We start from the raw sequence: 7,037 nt of genomic DNA, 5'->3' as shown, positions 1-7,037 counted from the left end.
GATTGGAAGTAATAAGGTGAAATTAAATTAGATTAAGTTCAATTGAATATAATTTGGCTCTAGATAGACACCTACGTACGAAGTAAAAGAAACTTGACAGTAAATTAAGCTTAACTTCATTATTAATCAAACTGCATTGCGACTGCACAGTCGGGTTAATGCAGTCTAGATGAATATCTGAAAAAAGAGCACTGAATAAAATAAGAAGAAGTAGGAGGCGCTCTCGTACGACAGATATTGAGTGGTGGGACGGGCCTAACATGCGCAAAGACGTATTACACAAAAATAATTCGGCATTGCACTATAATTAACCTACGATATGGCCAGCACTTTCATCCGACGACCTTATGTATGAAACGATCGTAAATTAAAGTTATTAAAACCAGTTTACAAGCCATCATGAACGTGTAATTACGCAAAACGTTACGCCGCTGGGCGTGACATCACAAATCAGTCCAGTCGGGTTGAAGACAACACGTCGGCCACCCGTCCTTGTTGCACCTTTGAAATGGAAAGAGAGAGATGTAGCGAGCCTGCCGCTGCTGATCGTATTCTGTCGAGGGTGTCGCCATTTTCGTTTTGACGAATATTGACAGCACGGCAGACAGACAGTGGCGCGGCCGTCGACGCAGCGTCTGCCAGACTATTTTTATTTTGACTCCTCTTAACATTTTATTCACTCTATTTGATTTACACAACGTGCGTCCGTTTGCAATAAAAACTGTATTTATTGATACCAAAAGTCGTGACGAGTGATAGATAGGTGTAGTTCAAAGGATTTTTGGTGCTAACCTCATCGTTTTTTTTTACTTGTGTTTTGAGAGAACTGCAAGACTGTGATCGATATGTGCAAGATGTACTACAGATGACTCTGCATTATTATACAATCTCGTGGTATTTTCTGGTGAGTAGAACACTTTTGATTTTAATTCGTGTCGATAATGTAGTCAATTATTGTGACGCTTGCTGATTTGATAGATATTTCGTAATGATCACAGGCGGAATGTATTAATGTAATTGCATTTTCATCAATTCTAAAGCATTTTAGTCTATAAATCGTCATTTGCCCATTGTTGCGGTAGCTCCAGTTTGTTTACGAACTGTCACGGGCAGTACACGGCCTAAGATATATTGCCTGGGTTGGCGACTATGCGTGGGCTGGGTGCGCAGATGAAAATCGACCTTATGCCTTTTATTTAAGGTGAAAAGTCGTAAAACGTCAACCATGATAACGGCTCGTAGAATTAATTTATCACACGCCGCGCTTGACAAGTTGAAAACATAAATTCGACCTTGGCGCTCCACGTGGTTTGAAGTCATTGCGCTTTCTAAGATTTTTTTGTTTTATTCTATGAATGGTGGAGTAGTTAATACATTTTTTAGTTTTCGATTTTCATTTGCTGATGTTGGTAAAAATGATTGTCATTAATAATCTAGGAGAACGTCACTATTCTAGCGGCATTTATGCGCAGAAAGATTTTCTCTTTTGTGCATTTTCCAGGATTTTTAATGTTAAAAGTTGATAAATATTTAGGAAACAAGTTTTGTGCTTTAAAATAAAGTGTAGTTAGTTTTTGCGAGACGTAATAATATGTGTGTTTGTTATTGTATGTGTGGTTAGTGGTTATACATAGAAATGAAAGAAAAAATAAACTCTTACAAATAACGTTATGAAATTGCTTTCTCTTCTCTTTCTTCTTCGTTAAATTTTATTTGTTTGCTCTTTGATATTTTAACGTGGTTGGTTGTTATTTTTTAGGTTTAAAGTTCTATTTGGAATAAATAATTTGAGTTTTCCAAACCTCGGTGCAAGTAAGTGCTTATGTTTATTAGTTCAACTTAACAAATAATTAATTCCATGGCTCTTCAACCCTCTTGTGACTCTCTGATCAGTTTATTGCCTTTCGGAAGTTTACAAAACCTTCAACGACATGTTAACTTTTTTAACCCACATTGCATATCCGTAACTCACATTGGGAGATTCTCTATCGCCGAAATTCACTGGTCAAATTCTAAACATGTTGTCCTTAACTGGATGTTGGTGGAATCATTGATTGTAACTATAGGTCTTTAACATTTTAAAAAAGAAGAAACCACATTGGGGCTTTGTTGACTTTGACCAGAAACTTCTCCTTACAGGAGCTCAGCAAAGGAACATACTATCAGTTAAGTGTGTTACCACTTTTAGGTGCTTTTAGCAGGCAAAAGTATATACGTAGTGGCCACGAGCAGCAGTCTTGTTCTTAATATCTAATTAATGGTGTTTAAGGTCTTGATGGTACTTGGTGTAATAGGCTGGTGTCTGCAACTCGACGTCTAGACTTATTTTGCGTGTGTTGGGTGCAGGGTCTTTTCCATGCCACCCAAGCACCTCCAACAACCTCCTTGGTTTGCTGGAGACTTCGGGGAGCCACCTTGCCACTACAAGGTTTTTTCGCCCTGTAGTGGTCCACGCTGGAGAAATGTAGTAGGAGGTGCGCAGCCGTTTCCTCCCCCTCTAAGCACACTCTGCATAGTGGGCTGTCTGTGATACCTAAACTGAAAAGGTTTTTTTTATAATATCAAGTGATGGGACGAACAAGTTGTGCGCTTGATGGTAAGCTACACGCCTGCCCATAACAGTTGCAGTGCCATTCAGAGCTTTAAATCTCAAAGATCTGAGGTACTGCTACTGCGCCTGTCACCCTAAGACATAAGTTGACAAGTCCCATGTGCCCATAATTTCACCAGCTCCCTTACCCTTCAAAACCAGAATGCAGGAATGTCAGCAGACATTACTACGTGGCGGCAGAAATAGGTAAGGTGGCAGTACTAACCTGGATGAACTCTTTCACAAGGAGCTCTACTGCTACTAGGTGTATATTGTATAGATAGACCGTGACCCATTAGGGCGGTAGTTAGAGTGTGAAGCTCTTGCCTAGTCTTTTTTTTTTTCACAAAAAAGGGTACAAATTTGGGGATGGAGTTAGACAATCTCCGCCTTCAAACGAACTCTTTTGTACTAGGTCAGCTTCAACTCCACCACCACCAGTTTGGGATCCAGTATTTCCTCTAATGAAAAATCTCAAACAGACATAAGACTGCAGTACTAATTAATAAGTTTTAATTTATTCTAATTTCTATTATTAATTATTAATAAATTGAACTTAATAAAAATTCATTCAATAAAATAATTTGTAAAACTTAATGTAGCGTAAATTGGAATGTTTTCTTTGTAAAATTAAAAATAAGGTATTTAATTAATACCTATTGTAACTATAGTGAAAAAATAGGGTGGTTTGCATTAATATTAGACATAACTGGTTGAATACTACCACATCAGTCAATCGTGACCATGGGACCTGTAAAGGGCCCGAAACGTCGGTTTGTTTGAAAAAACAAATATACGCGATTTAAATTCGGAAAAATAGTTTCATTTCCTGTCAATACAAGAGTCTTTAATAATATGTCATTTGATTGGTTTGAATATGTTCAAACACAGATACGCCGATGCCAGACATAACTAAACATCACTTTCACAAATTACACAATTGATGATGAACTCTTCATTTTATATCATACTGTATACAGAGTTATTTTTAAAATGCCAACAACCTCACATGGATAGATTACTAACGTCTTAGACAACAACTTTTGTTCCATGACTTAGTAATTGGTAGTACAGTTGGCGCCCTAAGTTACCCGACCCCCAAGCCGATCTTTTGTTTCTGAGAGCCTTCTTATGCATTTTATAGAAAAGTATGGAGGAATTCCAGCTTTCTTCATTGAAATTTGTATCTATGTAATCAAATTGGCTTAAAAGTTTCTTAAAACCTTATTCATTAACGATGTAATAAATAAGTCATATTAAAATGTATTTTGCAGATCACATATTAAAGACTAAGTTTGTTTTAACAACTTTCTTCACACTGGTCTACTCAGAATCAAATAGTTGCTTAGGGGGTCAGGTATCTCAGAGCATCAACTGTACATTAGAGGTTTTGTTAAGACTTGAGAATGGAATATGAACCTAAAAATGTACTTGTTAAAACTAAGATTGTTGTCTCCTTCATCTAATAGGGAACATACACACATCAAAAAAAGTTTGCGATCAATAGCATAAGCTCCTATAATTCTTTAAATTTAACTTTATCAAGAAAAAATCTATGTTGTATGCTTTCTTTAAATAGGAATACCCAGTTTGAAATTAAAATATAAAATTATTTTTTATTATTTATTTTAAAAAATTGAGCCATTAATCATAATGTAATAGTGATAGAAATTTCATAGAAAGAAAAAGACTGTTTAATTAAACTTAAACAACAATTTATTATTAAAAGGTGTGAATTCAATATAAAATAACTCCTCCCCTGGCTCGAATACATGCGAAGATCCTCCTGGGCATGCTGAGGATCAAGTTATCCAGCATTTCCTGGGGTAACCTATCCCATTCTTCAATAGCGGCTTCCCTGAGCTCTGGAACTGTCTGGGGACGTGGCTCACGGTTCCATACTGCTCGTTTAAGAGCATCCCACGCGTGCTCTATTGGGTTTAAGTCGGGCGAGCCGGCAGGCCAGTCTAATCGTGTGATATCGTATTCTTGAAGAGCAGCATTGACTCGTTGAGCTCGATGTGCGGGCGCATTATCATCGACCAGTACAAATTGGTGCCCATGGTTTACTCGGAATGCTCTGACGATATCATCAATAGCAACTGTTTTGTACATGTCTGCTGTCATGAAGCCCTGATACGGGATCAAAGGCGTTCTAGCTCCAATCATAATGCCACCCCAAAAGGACACCGATTTTCCGCCTTGCTGAACTGTTCCAGTGGCAGTTCTTTGTCTTTCACGGTCGCCTGGTCTTCTCCAGACACGGACACGTCGGTTATCTGGATGAGTGCTGATTCGGGATTCGTCAACGAAGAGACAGTTTTGCCAAATGTTTTCGTCCTCACCTTCTTCATTTTGCCGAAGTCTAGCCCACTGCAATCTTCGTTGTTGACGTTGCCGGGAATTGAGCGGAGCTCGCCAAGACCTCCGTGCTCGTAATCCAGCCTGGTGCAAGCAATTGCGAACGGTCTGCGTGCTAACTTCAAGCCCAGAGGCGGCCCTGACTTCTGCTTTTATTTTAGTGGCGTTGATTGTTGGATCACGGGCTGCCAGCAATCTAATATAGCGCTTTTGGGCAGCTGTCAAAACAGTTGGGCGACCGCTGCGGGGTCGGTCAGCTAAATTCCCCATTCCGTGATACCTCTGCAACGTAGCCACGACACAGGATTGGGATATAGCAAGTCTGCGTGCTATTACTCTCGTGGTGTATCCTTCTTCCCTCAAAGTTACTATTCTAGCTCGTAAAACCTCTTGGCATTTTTTCAATCACAACTTTCCGCGAAAAATATCTTGAATCGCTTATAATTGACTAAATCAGATTTCTGAATGAGCGTAAGCTAGGACTGAAAGCCTTTTTATATGAAAAAACAATTGAACGGGGTCATTGTTTTATGTTCTAATTTATTTTTAAATAAAGAATCTAAAAAGAAGAAAAAATCATAATATAATCTACAGTAACAAAAAAAAATTCAGTTTTTCGAAGTGATCGCAAACTTTTTTTGATGTGTGTAAGTACTTGAAAATCCTACTGTACCCACTAGGTAGAGGAAAACGAAACAGAACGAGATGTATTGTGCCAATAGTAAAAGTTAAGAATAACTATAATAATATGTGTAATGTAATAGTAATATTCCTAACAACTACTACATTAACTTGGTCTCAGACTAGGGAAGTCCCTGTACTATGAATACGAGGGCAGCGGAATTCACTTCGGGTGTAGTGTCCGCCAGAGATGCCCGTGAAGGCGTATCACTGGTGGAGGGCTTGCCCCAGACGCAGTGACACTCAGAATACCCAGACCAGAACCAATTTAGAAAAGTTAATTTCCCAAATTGGTCCTACCGGGAGTCGACCCCGAGACCTCCTCGTCCAGCATCCACAGTGCAAACTGTTGGGCCACCGAAATCGTCGATGTATTTGTTCAATCTTTGTATAAATAATAATAACAAATTAGTGAAGTATTTTGACAAAAAATAGATAAATATCATGATAGTAACATTATGACGTTCAATAAAAGTAAACATTGTAATCAATTAATATAGCGACGTTTCTGTCAGTCTTCTGGGTGAGTGAAGAAACATAAGTTCTCTTTAGCCACGTTGAGGCAACCGATACTGGTTAGAGCCCAGTCAGATCGAGGGAATTTTTCTTTGTAGGTATTTGTTTTATATTTGTATCAATAATTATAATAGTATGGTGTGGGGGGTTGGTGTTCAACTCGATGTCTAGGCGCTTATTTTCATCATCATTACCCCATTTATACGTCACACTGCCGGGCACGGGTCTCCTCTCAGGCGTAGGTTTAGTAGGCCACGGTTTAGTAGGTTAGCTGGCCCAATGCGGGTTGCGGGTTTTGTCCCCATACCCCATTTTGGCCCCGTCACATGTTTTCCGATGGTAATGAACCTTCGTCGACGTGCAGGTTTCATAACGATTTTTTCAATCACCGGTAAATTCAAATTAAATTTCGCACATAAATTCAGAGAACCTCAATTGGTGCGCTGAGTCCACCAGGATCCTCTAGCTCAATCCCCCAGGGGATCTTTGTGAACTCAGCAGTTCATTAGAATCATGAAAGTTAAATGTATGTAAAGTTGCAATCACATTGCGACAGTAAATAATTACTTATTGCACTGATAAGGTGATCGGATTTTCCTGTCGTTTTCATAGATAATCCTTCCTTGATTTAGGCCTAGAAAACGACTGGCTAGAAATACAATGGCATCAATAAAATGACATTGGTGTAGAAATTAATGGCTGTATATGGGACCTTTGCCTTTCCGCAATGAAAAGAAAGAAACAACAATCTTTCTGTGCTTTAAGCATTGACTTACAAATAAATGGACGACGGGTTTAATACAAAAACCACGAAAAAAATGTCCCAAGTGAACCTATTTAAGCGTAGTGACATGTAAAGGAATATGAAAAAGCTAAAATGTTGAATTTA

At 38.7% G+C, this 7,037-nt stretch overlaps 1 protein-coding gene across 2 annotated transcripts in view; it reads left to right on the top strand.

The window, feature by feature from the left end:
• The first annotated feature begins 629 nt into the window (after nt 1-629).
• Nucleotides 630-7,037, top strand: part of LOC113232232 (homeobox protein PKNOX2-like) — a 69,288-nt gene continuing 62,880 nt past the window's right edge. The window contains exon 1 of one of the 2 annotated variants that reach the window (XM_026466893.1): nt 630-904. The gene's annotated coding sequence lies outside the window, so the exon portion shown is untranslated. The remainder of the gene's footprint in view (nt 905-7,037) is intronic. The other variant, XM_026466892.1, reaches the window with a different exon arrangement.

Source organism: Hyposmocoma kahamanoa, unplaced genomic scaffold, assembly GCF_003589595.1.
Source record: "Hyposmocoma kahamanoa isolate Upper Pololo Valley unplaced genomic scaffold, ASM358959v1 67, whole genome shotgun sequence".
Classification (NCBI taxonomy): domain Eukaryota; kingdom Metazoa; phylum Arthropoda; class Insecta; order Lepidoptera; family Cosmopterigidae; genus Hyposmocoma; species Hyposmocoma kahamanoa.
Note: the sequence above shows the minus strand (reverse complement) of the source record. Positions and strands in the feature narration are given on the sequence as shown.